The sequence below is a fragment of the Podarcis cretensis genome (assembly GCF_951804945.1).
Source record: "Podarcis cretensis genome assembly, chromosome: 3".
Lineage (NCBI taxonomy): Eukaryota > Metazoa > Chordata > Lepidosauria > Squamata > Lacertidae > Podarcis > Podarcis cretensis.
The window spans coordinates 53,371,967-53,389,211 of NC_137172.1; the positions used below are offsets into that span (position 1 = coordinate 53,371,967).

General features: G+C 43.0%; 1 long non-coding RNA gene across 1 annotated transcript in view; it reads right to left on the reverse strand.

Annotated features, from left to right (window-relative positions):
- The window catches only part of LOC307213794, a 54,565-nt gene extending 38,406 nt beyond the window's left edge, over positions 1-16,159 (reverse strand). The window contains exon 1 of the long non-coding RNA XR_013837693.1: positions 15,683-16,159. This is a non-coding gene — a long non-coding RNA (uncharacterized lncRNA). The remainder of the gene's footprint in view (positions 1-15,682) is intronic.
- Between the last annotated feature and the right edge of the window lie 1,086 nt (positions 16,160-17,245).

Below are 17,245 nucleotides of genomic sequence, written 5' to 3' on the forward strand. Positions count from 1 at the left end.
CCAAATATGCTAGACAAAGAATTGGACACAAACTAGAGAGACCTGTGTTGAAATCCTCCCTCAGCCACAATAAAGCTGACTGTGGGTCGAGAGGACCTTAGACCACTCATTCATTTTCAGCCTAATCTAGCTTGCAGGGTTGGTATGAGAATAACATGAGCATTAATTTACCGAAGGATGGGTGGAATAAGAGCAGAACTGATAAATACAGTTTGGCCTACACATATCATACTGCTTAAGTTCTTCAGTGGCACAATAAATATGGGCTGAGTTGCTTGCTGGGTATGTGATGAAACTCCTACACAACAGCTCTGTTCCATATTTAATTCCAGCACAGACCCACTCACCCCTCATTCTCATCAAAGCATTTGCTTATGTGAATTCCCCTGTAAGGTCCCCAGAGCAGCGGCACTGACAGTCACTTTTGTGATGTTGGTCTGAACCAGCAAGTAACCACCTACTGAATTAATATCTGGTGTAGCAGTGGGGACAGGCTATAAAACCAGTCGCTTATTTGACAGTCCTACTTCACAAAGAGCTGCAGCATAACGAGTCTGACCGGAATCAGAACCCAGTGAAACAAATAATAAAAGTGTATTAAGATGTGACTGAAGTTAAATGGGTTATAAAATATCGTACAGGGTTTGTTTGTTTGCTTGCTTGCTTTTTGCTGTTGCTGGATTATTACATTTTGAGCTTTTAAATTTGTTTTTCTTTCATTGCTTTATAAATTTCACCCTAGCTGCTTATTGTACTTCTGCTGTGGGACTTTTTTCATCATTTGGTAATAACAAACATTTCTAAAACAAATCCCTTTAGAAAAGATCTGGATACCTTAAACCATTACAAAGGAGGAGGACAAGGAGGAAAGGGGCTGGAGGACCTCCCTCTTCCCCCTCTTCGATTGTCCCGATACTTGAAGAGCAAACAGTGCAACCAAAAGACACTTAGAGCAATGGTTCCCTAACTTCCCTCCCCTATGAACCACTTGAAAATTGCCTGCTGTAGCAATTGTAATGTTCTGTGCTAGAAGTGGTGTGATTATTATTATTTTAATTGTATTTCAACAGGCATGTTGCGTGCCACCTGAACAAAGCTTGCGGATTACTGGTGATCCACAGAGCAGTTTGGGAATCCTGGCACTAGAGCAAGAGTTCATATCTCAAAGGGAAGCTCATTTCAGACAAGGTGCTACCACACAAAAGGCCCTGTTCCAAGTTTTTGTGAGATGAACCTCCACAGGCTACAATACAATGAATAGAATCTCTTCTGAATATCTTAATGGATGGGCAGGTCTGTATGGTGGGGAGATAACCTTGTGCCTAAATGTTTGGGGAATTATATGTCAGCAAAAAACCCATAAACATTTTGGCTACTTGGCAGCCAGTGCAGCTCTTTCAGCACAGGTGTCCTATATGTACAAGAGGATGTTCCACTTAGCAACCTGCTTACTCTATTCTGCACCAGCTATAGCTTTTGAACCAACCTTAAGGGCAGCTCCATATACAGTGCATTGCAATAGTCCAGGCCTGGGATTGGCCATGCAAGGGTCTGCATGGCTAACCAACCCTGGTCCAGGATCAGTTTTAACTGGGGAATTATTATTATTTCTTAAATTTGGGGAAGCTACTGCAGAAAAGACCCACCCCTAATTCCTCCTCTCACTGAGGAGCCTCGCTCTTTTGGGTAAAATAGTAAAACAGGTGCTGGGCTGGCACTGACACCACCTCTGTTTCCAAGGATATGGAGATTCCAGTGCTGGAATGGGCAAACCTCACAGAACTAGCCTACACCAAGGAGTGTCTATTTGTTTGCCCAGTCCCAGGACTCTGGCTGCATGCCATGCTGAGAGCTGTGCCCACCCTGCTCTTAAAATGGAAGGTGAAGGTGAGGAGATGCCGCTCATTGGATCAATGTCTTAACTTGTGCTTAGCCATGTGTTTATACCTATGATGTACCTGGTGCACCTTGCAACCTGTGCCTCCCCTAGGTGCTGCTCTGATTTACGCATTAAAGCCTTTTGCAGAAACACAGGTGGGAGTTTGAATTCTTTGTCTGACAGCGATGGCCAGGACACAGACCTTACATAAGGGCAAGAAGTGAGGGATACATTCTAGTGCACAGACCTGTAAGATAACCAGAGAACTATGGGAATCCCCATTCTTTCTAAAACACCGATTTCTGTGACATAACATGAACTCAGAGTCATAGTTTATGCAAACTCTTTTACACATTAGTCCAATTTGTATTCTAAGAGACAGAAACCAATATCTTCTGTTGTATAAAACACATTATTTTGGTTCATGTGGAAACTTTACAAATGTGCGTTGTTATATTCTGAATGATGTGAATTTTTTTTAAAAAAATAAAAATATCACCTTCAAATAGAAACAAATCAAATTCCACAGGAACAGCTATAAAATGCCTCAGAAAAGTGAGAGTGAGCACTGATAATTGAATTTCCTCTCAGTTTAGAAAATGAGAACAGTGGAGAAAAGTGATGAGAACATCTGGTGTGTTCAGCGGGGTCTTGCTGCCAGAGTTTAATTGTGTTTCTGCTCCAACAATCAGTTGCAAAGCAATACATGAGGGCATGATGGGATACATTAGATATTCCATCATACATTATATATACATAATAGGCCAAACAGGCTCCCCTTGTGTTACTAGCTAAGGTTGCAATACGGATTCCTCCTGCCCCACTCACGGCAATCTCAGACCCATGGAAGCAGCTGCAGCTGCAGACAATAAGGTTTCAATATGGTACTCATTTGCTGAGGAACTACAGTCAAACCTCGGCTCCCAAATGCCTCCATTTTGGAACATTTCAGTTCCTGAAGACAAAAAACCCAGAAGTAAGTGTTCCAGTTTTCAAACGCTTTTTGGGAGCCGAACATCCGCCACGGCTTCTGCTTGAGTGCAGGAAGCTCCTGCAGCCAATTGGAAGCCGCGCCTCGTTTGTCGAATATTTTGGAAGCAGAACGGACAACTGAGGTTTGACTGTATCAGGCTTTCTGTGTTGGGTTGCACTGGAAGTCTGATAATTTGTAACACTTCAGAGGTAGCAAAAAAAGACTGGATTTTAGTTCTCTTTTTTCTTTTTTCCTGAAATCTGAGAGATTTGGAGAACAATGTCCTGGGTGACAATATGGTTTTATACTGTGGACCTGGTTCACCAACACATATAAAGCCCTAATCTAAGCCATTGTGAGCCTCCTCTGAAGATCTTAGTGAATGGCAGGAGTGCCAACTAGGCCCCACAACCATGGGTGCATGACCCTGGCACTGAAATTTGTGGATGCCCAGCTCCTTCATAGGGAACTTTGTGGGTGCTCGGGCACCCAGGGCCACAGGGAGTTGGCACCTATGGTGAATGGACTGTGCAGTGGGAATGTATTCTGTCAGGTAACCTTTTCCCCCAGGCCTACAGCTGGAAAAACTCCTGTATACACCAGAATTGCATCACAGGTGCAGCTGTGGACGGTGGCTCTCAAATACACAAACTTTGAGGTTGGCCCATCCTGAATGGGGTTGCGCTCCCTCTGAAGGAACAGGTATGTAAACGGGTTGATCCTTGTTCCATCAGTGTTGCCAGATGCACAAGTTAACTCAGTGGCTAGGAGTGCCTTCTACCTTGGCTGTTTGTAGAATGCTCTCCCCAGGGTGGTTCGTCTGGTGTCTTCATTACATATCTTTCGGCGCAAGGTGAAAACATTTCTCTTTCCCCAGGCCTTGGGCTGATTGAGATCCTATATTCTTTGAAATGTGTTGGTGGGAGGAGGGGGTTGTTGGTTTGTTCTTGTTCTTGTTCTTGTTCTTGCTCTTGCTCTTGTTTTGTGTTTTTATCTTGTGTTTTTATCCTGAGATTTTTGGATGAAGGGCGGTATACAACATAAATAAATAATAATAATAATAATGTCTCTTTGGGACTGTCTCTAGACTCCTTATTTCCTTCATTTCCCAGTTCTCTGAAACACAACACAGCCTTCTTTCTTTCTTTCTTTCTTTCTTTCTTTCTTTCTTTCTTTCGTGAGAGGAGCAGGGAGAATCTCTTTCACCATTCAGCTCTCAATTCCTCAATGGATTTTGCAGAACACCTGTGATACACAGCATATGTAGTGTACTGATTAATCCGGACTTGTTTGGAGGTTCATTGGTGCAATTTATTAGTGAGCAAAAAGGATGTGTCATGTTCAGAAATCCTAACACCACTTTTGTTTATGACAATTTCATTATGACAACATGTTGAGTGCAGGAGGTTGGCCTCTAATTTATTACCATGCAGGTATTTTTAACCACATCTACTCCATAGTAAATTTGCCCAGGCTGGACTTTTTGCATTACTGCCATTACGAAACTGTGCAAAAAAAGAGGGGGGGTGGAGACAGCAAATCAATTTCATAGTCGGTGCTCACGCAGCAGGAGACAATTCATACTGACATTTGATACCTGCTGGCTGCTGCTTCCAATTATGCCAGATGCCGGGAGAGCAGGGCTGTCGAAATAACAGTGTCGACGGTGCAATCAGGTTGGTTAAGATTCGGGGAGTGTGGTTGCGCTTGGTTCAGCATGTCGTCAATTCCCCACCATAAGCAAAAGAGTGACACCTACTCCTTTATTTTGTTAACTTCTTAACTGGCAGAGAGACACCCATTAATTCAATGTAAAGCTGCATCTTTGGCTAGAGAACTGAAATCTGCCCAGAGGCTAACAATCAAAAAGATAGGAGGAGATGTGAATGAAAAGTGAAATAAACATGATAAAAAAAACTATAATAATACAGGCCTACTAGACGGTACAACAAGAGTGCATTGCAGCCCTTGAGGCAAGATCATGCGAAACACTTGTCTGGCGGCTCACAGAACACAAGAGAATGGCCATGTCATCAAATCAGATTCATTGTGCATCCCCAGCATTGACTTAGAACTTGGGTAGTAAGTAGGCAGGACGGAAAGTTGAATACAAGGGCAGGAAACTGCTGGGGCATTCACTGATCTGCTGAGACAGAGCAGGGCACTCATCCCTTTGCAGCAGATGCCTCAGCATAAGTTGGGAAAGGAGGCCAGCAGGGGATGTTTGACAGGAAGCATGAAACTGCACAATTCCCCTGGCTCTCTTCCTTCCTCATTGGTTTTGAGGGTTAGAAAAGAACAATGGAGCTGTAGAACAAAACGCAAGGCCATTGTTAATCACAGCACACAATGCTTCCCTTAATCAAGCCCTTCTCAGGTGCAAGGAAAGATAATGGTCTAAGCTAATGGCTGTGCCAGTTAAGCTGGACCCAAGCTCAAAAACGTCCCCTAATTTCACTCCCCAATTCCTCTTTAGCTTCCATTAGAGTAGACCAAAGGGACGTGGGTGGTGCTGTGGTCTAAACCACTGAGCCTCTTGGGCTTGCCAATCAGAAGGTCAGTGGTTCAAATCCCCGTGACGGGGTGAGCTCCCATTGCTCTGTCCCAGCTCCTGCCAACCTAGCAATTCGAAAGCACGCCAAAAAGTGCAAGTAGAAAAATAGGTACCGCTCTGGCGGGAAGGTAAACAGTGTTTCCATGCGCTGCTCTGGTTTCGGTGTTCCAATGCACCAGAAGCGGCTTAGTCATGCTGGCCACATGACCTGGAAAAACTGTCTGCGGACAAACGCTAGCTCTTTCAGCCTGTAAAGCAAGATGAGTGCCGCAACACCAGAGTCGTCTGCAAATGGACTTGACTGTCAGGGGTCCTTTACCTTTACCTTTCTTAGAGTAGACCAAAGGTCTACTCTTTCTTAGAGTAGACCAAGGGTCAAGCTGGATGACAGGAGCCTGATTCAATTTTACATGTCACTTTTAAAAAGAGGAAATAGCAGACACAGAGGGGAGGGGCAGTCAGGATCAGGACCACAGCATGGAGAAATGGGAGTTGGACGGGATATAAATATTAAATAATTAAATTATTATCTACCGCAGCCCTTTTGAAAATTACTGCCCCTGTTCCTGAAACTATTTGTTCTGGGATGGAATCTGACCTTGGGGTAAGAGGCAATTTCTCTCCCAGGGCAAAGAGCAAATTCAGGAGCAGTTTTAATTGGGACCTTGGCATAGATGAGAGGAAGTTTTAACACACACATACCTTGCTATGCTCCATGGTCCTGAATGTGATTAATCATCTCCCCCCCCCCCCCCCGGAGAAGGGGATCATTTTATCTGGCAAGCAGAAATGCTTGTGCTGATGGAGCAATTGCCATAAAGCCATACTGAATTCCTCCCTCGGATGTAACCTTAAGTGTGTTTTCAATTACCAGTTTTTACTAATGCCAATTTTGAATGGAGAGTTGGTCAATCAACTGCAGTGGTACCTCAGAAGTTGAATGGAGTCCATTCTGGAAGTTTGTTCGACTCCCAAAGCATTCAGAAACCAAGGCACAGCTTCCGATTGGCTGCAGGAAGCTCCTGCAGCCAACTGGAAGCTGTGGAAGCTGTGTCGGACGTTCGGGTTCCAAAGAACGTTCACAAACCGGAACACTCACTTCCAGCTTTTTGGCATTCAGGAGCCAAAACGTTTGAGTCGCAAGGCATTCGTCAACCAAGGTACGACTGTAGATCTATCTCTGTGAACTCCAACATTAATATTGTTGCACCCCACTCCAATCTCTGAGCAGTGCAAAATTCCAGGGGTTCCAAGTGCTTACCCATGATTCGTGTTTAGTTTTGGAAATGAGGCACAGTGGTGACTGTGGTGTCTTTATGCTTTAAGGTTTATTTACATATATATACAACCCGATCCTGTGTTGGAGGGGTCCACAGCATGAACACTCCAAAAGGGTATTGCTTCTTCCATAGCCGTAGCCTTGGATTCAAAGAGAAATCTGCCCTGCCTTTCCATCCTGTGGCTTTTGCATCCAGCTTCTAGATCACATCACTCAACTCCCCCCTCTGACCTTTTGTCTTTCTAACTAGCAGACAGTTGAGAGAGGGAGGCCCACCCATTTGTTCTCTCCCACTAAGCCACTTCCTTTGTTCCCTTACTGACCCATGTTTAGCAGGCCATTATCAGGATGGTCCACTTATTCCAGCAATTTAATCTGTGCCAGATCCAGGAATTAGAAGTGGCTACAGGCATTCAGCCTAACCTCTCCACACACTCAAAACAATACGTTTTGATATGTAGTGGTGGGTATTTCTCATTAATGAACAAATATCTGTCATATTAGATCTACATTAAATGAATAGTTGGGACTTTCCATTTAAAATGTTACTTTTAAACTCAAACAATGAGACCTATGGCTAATTCTAGCCCATAATAAGCCTCAATGGCTGTCACTTTGCAATGCATCAATGACTCAGTTGCAATTATACACTTGGGAAGTTTCAGTCTAAGAATAATTGGGGGGAAACAAAGGAAATCAAGCTTCTTTCCTACCAGAAGCTGAATTCAGAAATTAGACCTTAAATAAATATCAAATTTTATAGATATATTTGTTTTGCAGGGGGAACAATTCCTAAACACTTAATTGATATGCATGTTAGGGACTTTAAAAAACGGTATTTAGCATGAGCTGTCTTACAAACACTTTATACAAACATTGCTTAGGCTGGACTATAACATATTCCTTGACGTCAAACAAAAGGAAGGTTAGTACATCTAACTAGCTGGCATCTATCCATCTGTAACCCTTGTCATATTCTTCATCCCTGTTGTAATTCAGATTGTGATCTGCTTTGGACATAGGCTTGTCTTTTTTCATTTATGGTTGCCAACCTTTTTAGGTCCATGGACACATTTGGATTGTTTACCAAGTTATGTGGGCACTACCCATTCTGTGCATTTCTCCCCACTCCAATCAGTCTTCCCTCCATGAGTGACAGAAATAAAAAACAGTGGTACCTCAGGTTACTGACACCTCGGGTTACAGACACTTCAGGTTACAGACTCCGCTAACCCAGAAGTAGTACCTTGGGTTAAGAACTTTACCTCAGGATGAGAACAGAAATCGTGCGGTGGCAACGCAGCAGCGGGAGGCCCTATTAGCTAAAGTGGTATCTCAGGTTAAGAGCAGTTTCAGGTTAAGAACAGACCTCCGGAATGAATTAAGTTCTTAACCAGAGGTACCACTGTACACACATACTTAGTTTGTTTTTCCAAGGGTTCTGTGTAAAAGCTGGATTCAGTGAAAATAATCTGAGCCTTGAAAAGCATATGGAACTGAAAAAAGAAATGGGAAAGAATGTCACTGGGACAGAGCAATGGGAGCTCACCCCGTCACATTGACTCGAGCTGCCAACCTTCCAATTGGCAAGCCCAAGAGGCTCAGTGGTTAGGACAACAGCGCCACCCACTCCCTTCATACAGAGAGAATGTCATGGGGGTCGACAATAATTAGTCACTTTGTTATGTATTCAGTGGTCTGTGTTTGCCTGAGCGTGAGTCTGGACTAAAGATTCTGAGCCCCTGTGTTGTGATTTGATTCATGATATCCAATCACAGAACATTTCAAGGTTTGGGCTACTGGCATTGGCTCTTAAGCCCTGAGTTACGATTCACAGCTTGGGAGCCAATCACATTGAGAGAGAGAGAGAAAGTGGCCCAGGCCTTCAAAAAAATACATAAGCAGTTGCTTTGCCCCTGTTCTTCTGTTCTGTTAGTTCAATAAAGTCCCTTGCTGTTATCAATGTGTCTCACCTCATAGAAACTCACATACACTTCACAACACTCTCACATGGGTTACTTGATCACGGTACTTTCACAAGGGTAACTTGATCCCAAAGATCACTTTATGTGCTTTAAACTCTGACAAAAGTATTCACCAGTGCATAGCACTATAAATGTGTGCAGTTTATTTTTTAAAAGAATCATAAAAGGTTTAACACAGAACAACTGACTAAAGAACCACACAGGGGCCTATAATTCTGTCAATTCCAAATTCCCCTCTTTTTTCAAAGACAGTTTCCCATTTAGTTGCAGGTTAGTGGGCAAAGTGGACATTATTTCATGCTGATCAAATAGCGCAGAAATATACTCTGGAGTTCAGGAGTGGTGTGTGATTCTCAAAGTAGGAGGAGGATCTCTAAGAAAGTTCCAAGAACTGACAAGATGGTGCCATTTTTTCCTTACTACCAGCCCCTCCACATACCGTACATATCCTGTAGGCATGCGGAGGGAAATTCTATTTGGTTCACATTTTAATGAGACCCTACCTAATTCGCACTTGATATGAACTTAGACCATTGATTTGGCCCAATTAGGTACCCTCCCCCAGGAGGTAAGCCCCAAACTCTCCTTCAATAGTTGACCCATTAGCTGAATCAACAGAGATATAAAAAATGAATTCATTTAGGCCTGAAACTCAGGAATTCAGCTCTGGCATGGCAAAAAGCCTGATCAAGTACATGTCAAACGTGTTGTACATTAACAGAACTTTAATTTCTTTCTTGAAGGAAGGTCAGAATAAGTATTGCGCAGTATAACTGATTGTGCAGGTCCATTCCTTTACAAGCATGTATTCATGATGTGCATTCATCTATTTTGCATTAGCTTGCAATCTGGCTTAGTTGCACTGATGCATTTAGGCGTAAGTCCCATGCTCCAAGAGTGAGCAGATTTTAGGCTACAGCAGGCCTCGAAATGAACTAGACAGCTAGCAAAATAGAGCCCAATATGAAACAGCTGAGATGGATGATGGAAATTTTGCCAGTGTGGCCCATGAAACAGTTCATATTATACCTGTCTGCTTGGAGCTTGAAGTCTTGTTGCCTAATTTCAACAACACCCTTGTTGAATGTGTGCCATTTCTTACTTTGTGATTTGCAGACTCCCTGGGGCAGAGAATTTGTCACTTCACTGCTCTGTGTACTGCTGCCAAGCATACTGTTAACATTCAGTGCATGTCAAGTACTGTAATATCAGCATTTTCAATAAAATACATGGTCTACATTTTTTTCCTTTGAATATTTTTTAATGGAATTAAGCTTATCTACTATGTAGAAATTGGTCAGTTATGTTTTGTTCATAATGATAATTTCACTAAAGGTCATCAAATGCAAAATCATTGTACATCACAGTACCACATCAGCAATGTAGAATTAACTATACATTCTTCCCTCACCCATGAAATGAGAAACTTGTTATGTCAATCATTTTTTATCTCATTATATTTATATACAGTGGTACCTCGGTTGACAAACATTGTGGTTGTTGAACGCCGTAAACCCGGAAGTAGATGCTTCGGTTGTTGAACTCGCCTCGGAAGTCGAACATGCCACATGGCTTCTGTACTGAGTTTTCGGAACTTGGACGGTCTTCCAGAACGGATTACATTCAAAAACTGAGCTACCACTGTATCTACAAGTCACACTTTTTCTTAGATCAAGGATATATTTTTCGGGAGAGCTCAAATGTATGTTTTATTTTGACCAAACACAATAAGATGTTACACTAGCATGGTAATTCTATTATCTGACCCTTTGCAAAGGCAGAATTTGTCTTTACAGGGTGTGGGATGCAAGAAACCCTTACACTGTTTTCAGAACTTCTCCATCAATGGAAGCTTCATATACCTAATGCACCCCACATATTCAACAGGGGTTTTTTTTACAGTGCAGATCAGTGAGAAGTATTTTCCCTTTCCTCTCTCCCTTGGATTTGAATGTTTTCCCCGGAGTCTAGTTGAGGAAATACAGGTAAGTAGGTGGAGACATAGATGCCGTGATCACTGTCAATTTCAGTTATTTGTGTTTAAAACAAGATAGTGATTTCTGGCCATGTCACTGAAGCAGTTCAGCCAAGAGATTAAAAGCAAACAGTGCTCAAATTCTAATGTATTTTTTCCTGTACAGAGCAAAAGTCTGCCAAACACATTTAAGTGAAATTTTTCTAGCATTAAATATGGAACTTTTCAGCATTTCATTTGTTCGCATAGAGGATCTTTGAATTGTAGCTGAAGTTCAATCAATTTTAAATTGATTTAAAAACAATATGATATATTAGCTCTTCTACATGCACATGCACATGCACACACACACACACACACACACACACACTTTTAAAGATTTATTGCTGTGTCTTATGCCCTTTTCTTCCCAATCCTGCATCACCAGGGGGTATAGAGCACAAAGAAAGAGAGAGATGTGGAACACGACCTTTATGACCATATTCCATGCTCTTACAGAAAAAATTAATGTCTCTTAATAAATCTGGGTATGGAGCTTCAACTGCACATATATCACTTCATATGCTGCTATAAACGCATTACTTTATAGTAAGCATGAGATCTTGTGGCCTGAAAATTGAGCCTTTATAGTGGGAAATAAATGTGCTGGGTCAGATAATAGAATTACCATGCCAGTGAAACATCCCAACATGTGTCATCATTACTGGATGCAGTGTAATGGCAATGTAAAGCTTTTATGCAGACCTGGAAGAGGCAAGGAAGCAGTGAATGGGTAAGACGTTCTGAGGGCTACAGAAAACCTACCTATTCCAAGGCCTTCTAGATGTTGAGCCAGAATGGCTAGTATTGCTGTATGCAACTGTGATACCGTAGAAAGCTGTATAGTGTAGGATGCTGCACAGCAGACTTCCCTAACCCAGGACTCAGCTAGACTGGTAAAGAAAAAGTGCTTTATATGTGTTTTATATGTGATACCAGACAGCGCTGTGGAGTTCCGATTTCTCATTATAAAGGTTACAACGCATTTTTCTGAAGCACTTCTTTGATGTGTCTAGATCTAGCCCCGGTATTCTACAGATGTTTTGAACTTGTATATCTCTGCCTGGACCTAATGCATATTGAACCTTCTGCATGCAAAGCAAATGTTCTACCAATGCAATACGGCCTCAGTTTGCTAGAACCCACTGCTGTACTCCCTAACTTTTGCATACGTTGACTACAGACTCTGCAACTGGCAAGCCAAGACAGGTGCCCTGTGTGCTGTCACTATGCAAGAATAAACAGACGATTAGAAGAGCCCTGCTGGATCAATGCAGATGCCCATCAACTCCATCATCCTCTTTCCAACACTGGCCATCCTGATTTACTTGCAGTCTTGGACCAAGATTGGTATAGAGCCCATAATTAAAGCAGGAAGGCAGCCTCCTTCCTTGCTGTTTGCCTCCCAGCAACTGGTATTCAGAGGCCTGTGGACTCTGAACCAATCAGCTGTCATCACTAATAGCCCCTGATACACCTCTCCTCCATCAATTTCTCTAATTTCTCTAATCCCCTTTCAAGATCAGCTTTGCTAGTGGAGCGGCCATTATTGTCTTGTGGCAGCAAATTCAGAAAGTTAATTATGTGGACCTGTGAATACGTATTTTTCTTCAAATCCAGTGCTACTCAATTTCATTGGGTCACCCTAAGGTCTAATATTATAAGAGAGGGAGAAGATTATCTATTTTTCTCCACACCACACCATGCATAAACTTTTAAACATCTATCACGTCCCTTCTTACTCATCTTTCTTTCTAAAAAGTATTTTCTTTAAATGCTTTAACCTTTCATTGAAGAGAGAGAGAAGAAGCCTTCATCTGCCCCAACTGCAACAAAACATGTCTCTCCCCTATCAGTCTCTACAGCCACAGCAGGTGCTACAACCTTGCAACATTTTGACTTTATCCCTAACGGTGCACTCCTCCATTGTCTCCCAAGACAGACGGATGCCCACAACAATCCTTGCAGAGAAGATGTCCCAACCTCTTAATCATCTTGGTTACCCTTTCCAGCATTTCCCCCAGTACTATGCACTGTATACCAGCACAGACTAAGACCCTCCAACAAGGTAAACACACACACAAAACAACCCTGTTGTTGCTTAATCTTGATGCCCAAACAATTATTTGAATCTTGGATCTTGAATATTGACCCACTATGGTTTTGTGATTTGAATCTTTCTTACACAACTTCTAAAGTGAGAAACAAGATTTTCTTCCTTAGCTGCTGGTTAGTTAGAATTTTTTCTAAATGCTAACCCATGCGACATGGATAGGGGTTGTCCCCATCTTTAGCCTGTAGATGGCGCTCACGTGCATAAAACCATCACTCAACTGACATTTGGAAGAATTTACTAGTGACAGCAAGCCAAATTGCATTCTGTGCCCTCAGATGACCACTGTCTTAGACAAGCTGCCAATAAAATGGAATCTGGACCCAAAAAGGAAGTGAGGAAAGTAGTTGTGCAAATTGGCCCTCTGTGACTATTAAATTGGTGGGTAAAAAGGTTGCTGAGGCAATATTTATTTAAAGATAGCAAAAGAAACAGGCAGAAGCATTTACCAGATTGCCCAAATACCTTCCTGTGCAGACGGAAAGTGGCAGAGGATCCAGCTGTCCTGGCTTTAATGCAATCTGAAGCTTCTCAAAGAACTTATTTGCTGCGTCTAATGGTTTTTCTTGCTCGCTGCTAGGTTACGTGTGGGATTCGTTTTAAGATCCTGTTGATTTTTAAAGCATTGCTCAATTTGGACTCCCCAATACAACTAATTGAGGTTTTGGTTCCCTGATGCCCAGGTCATGCTCTGCACTCTGCAGATACTGGACTGTGGCTTTTACTGTAATTCCAGACTGCTGGCGTCTTTTTGCAGCATGTCCTTCCACCGTCACATGTCTCTAGGAAATACAATCATCACACATTAAATGCTGCAAATTCAACATTTTGTGCTAATTTAGGAACAGCACACACAGTACAGCTGGTGGATGACTACTTCAATTGTGTCACATGATGGTGATCATTTCTGCATTGTAACGAAAGAATGTCGGCATCTGGTTTTTCTAACAACAACCAAAAGTATATGAATCCAAAAATATTTTAATATAGAATTTATAATAAAGCATGAAAACCTCACTGCGTCATTACTTTGTGTTTATGGTCAGAAGTAAGATGGCATCCGATTGACCTTGATCCACTTCCATTCTTGAAAATATTCATGGTTCATTGTGCTTGTTCAAAGGTGGGGTGGTGGGTGAAGTAAAGAAAACTATGCTCCGGGATGATGGCAGCATTGGCAGGACGAGAAAAATAAGGAATTCCTGCAGAGGGGAAAGCAATGTTGTTGTTGTTGTTTAGTCGTTTAGTCGTGTCTGACTCTTCGTGACCCCATGGACCAGAGCACGCCAGGCACTCCTGTCTTCCACTGCCTCCCGCAGTTTGGTCAAACTCATGCTGGTAGCTTCGAGAACACTGTCCAACCATCTCGTCCTCTTCTCCTTGTGCCCTCAATCTTTCCCAACATCAGGGTCTTTTCCAGGGAGTCTTCTCTTCTCATGAGGTGGCCAAAGTATTGGAGCCTCAGCTTCACGATCTGTCCTTCCAGTGAGCACTCAGGGCTGATTTCCTTCAGAATGGTGAGGTTTGATCTTCTTGCAGTCCATGGAACTCTCAAGAGTCTCCTCAAGCACCATAATTCCAAAGCATCAATTCTTCAGTGATCAGCCTTCTTTATGGTCCAGCTCTCACTTCCATACATCATAATGAAGACTAAGTTGCATGGCATCCCAATGTTAGAGGAAGGACCATAGCTCAGTGGCAGAGCATCTGCTTTGCATACAGAAGGTCCCCAGTTCAAACAATGGCATATCCAAGTAAGGCTCAAAGAGACCCCTGTGTCGCATGCCAACCCTACCTCTGAGCGGTGTGAGATTCCAGGGGTTCCAGGTGCTTATTCAGGGTTCAGTTTCCTTTGAATAAGGGACAGTGGAGACTGTGGTGTATTTAGGAAATATGGTTTGTTTGCACATATATACAACCTGAGCCTACGATGCAAGGGGTTCACAGAATGAGCACTCCAACAGGGTCTTGCTTCTCCCATAGCCACAGCCTTGGATTCCAGCAAAAATTAGGCATGCTTCTGTCTCCCAGCTGCCCAGCCAACAGCCTTGCTTCTATCTTCTAACGCACACACATCTCAGCTCTTGGCACTGGCCTTTTTAAACTACCAGCAAATTGAGGGAGTGGGACCAACCCAATTGCTGTCTGGCACAGAGCCACTTTTTTGTTGCCTTAATTGCCCATACTTAGAGAGCCATAACCTGACCCAGAAGCTAACCTGGCTATTCCAGGTATTGTATGTGTGCTGGGTTCAGGAATTAGAAGGGAGCTCGGGCATAAAGCCTATGCATTTCCATCCCCCCCCCCAAAAAAAAACCTCATAACAGTTGTATGAAACCTTCAAGTATCACTGCCAATCATTATAAATAATACAGAGCTAAGTCTGATAAAGCAGTCTTCTATGGTCCTAATGTCCAGCCCAGCCCTATAGATGTGCCCAAAGCTTCTAGTTTCCGCACCTGAATTGATATCCTCTGCAGCCCCTGGTCTTGGTAGATGGTTATCCTCTTCCTTATTGATTTATGACCTTCAGTTTCCCATCTTTCCTCTCGCCTTTCACACTACAATACCCAAGACAGCTTTTGAGGTGAACTTAGTTTTCATGGCAACGGCTCTGCCTTCTTTTTACTCATTGAGTTTGGCTGCTCCTGAAGTCTGGTGCCAGAACTGGGAAAGGATTTGCTGACTACTGAAAGGCATTGAGTCATCCCTCTGCAGGACTTCCACAACAAGCTGAAAAGAAACACCGTTTTCGGCCACTCCTGGTGGCAAGGCATTTCTAAACCCAGGCTTTGTTTCCGATCAAAACCAAGACTCTGAACATTTTCTTGCCCTGACACAAAGACATTTCCAACGAGCAAGAAAGAATGCCAAGTAATACTTACTGCACGTAGGCCTCACTCCAGCAATAAGAGTATCAAGCCAGATGCAGTCTGCAGGAAGTCCTCCATCTGTAAGTGTAAAATGCCAAGTTTAAAGAGCCAGGCATTTTACTAGTTTTCTTCCCTAAATGAACTTGGCCCAGATTGGTGAATTGTAGACTTGAGTTGGAAAAGTGCTGGAGAGAGATTGTCAAATGAACCAGAATACAGAACAGCAGAAGCTACTTGGAAAGACAATTACAGGCCAGTGGAAGAACTGGGGGAAGACACCATATGGTGAAGAACCCTGCCAGTTCTGTTTCAATGAACAAAGACTGAAGACAACCGAGTTATTTTATTGATGCCTGGCCCTATCCAGTTTTCCCTTGAATCCAGACATTAAGCCGGCAACTTCCTCTGAAGGATATCCACAAATGGCCCCTAATCTCATCCCAGGGGCAGTTAGAGTGGAATAACAATAGACGCTGACATCTGTCCAGTGGCACTCGACAACCCACATATCTGCTTCCGGAGGTAGAGAGTCAGCCTTGCCAAAGTTAAAAATAAGAGTCATTTCCAGGAGGAAGTGCAGAGAGCAATAATAAATACATCGGCTCCATGCCAGAGCCAGGCAGACATACACTTATGAGCTCAAGTCTAGAAAGAGAATCTGTATGCCTCCCACCTATACAGTCCTAAGCCCGATGAGTCAGAGAACGCGTGACAGAAAGCAGCCCCTCCCACATGCGCATCTCCATTTCCCTATAAATCACCACCTTCTCCCCTTTGAGGAGAGACAAGAGTGCCACTCCGATTGAAACAAAAACTAACAAGTGCTTGCCTTATTTGAATGATCCCTGCCTAAATTACCTTCAGCATTAGCCATAACAGATGAAGAGACAAGAACAGATTGTTCAAATTAATTTGATTCTTCCGTTTCCAATTTCAGTGCTGCAGAGACACACTCAGAGGGCCAGGGAATGTTGTTTCCCGAACTTCAGTTGAAATGGTGATGTACATCCATAATTTGGAATTAAAATCCTATCCACTCACGGAATTCATTGCACGGATTTGAGCTAGTCAGTAAGCAGCTTCACTAGGAGGGAAAGGCGCTAAACCAGGGCTTCCAGTTGCCAGTCTGTATGCATCCCTGCCTCTTCTTTACACCTTACCTCCTGGATCTGGTCACTCAGAAAACTGGGGAAATTCTCAGGGAAGAGGTACTCCACTGTTAATACGTAGACTGTACTGGACTTGCATGATGACCGCATGCCAAACATACAGGCAACCCCCATGTTAAATGTTCCAAGTCACTGCATACGTTAGTGAAATTGTGTATATTTGAAACACCAATAAAAAAGCCTGCAAACACCCCATTCCACCTCCACCCTGCCCTGCCCCATTCTGCCTCTTTTTGTAACATTTTTGTGACATTTTTGGGTCACTTCCAGGTTCAGCGCAATGCACATATACAAAGCCATGTTCATACTGATTGTGCGTATGGGGGGGTTGCTTGTAAAATGAATCTGAGGGCTGTATTCAACTAGCTTTCCCAATGACCCCTCCCCAAATGTGCTCCGGAGGTTT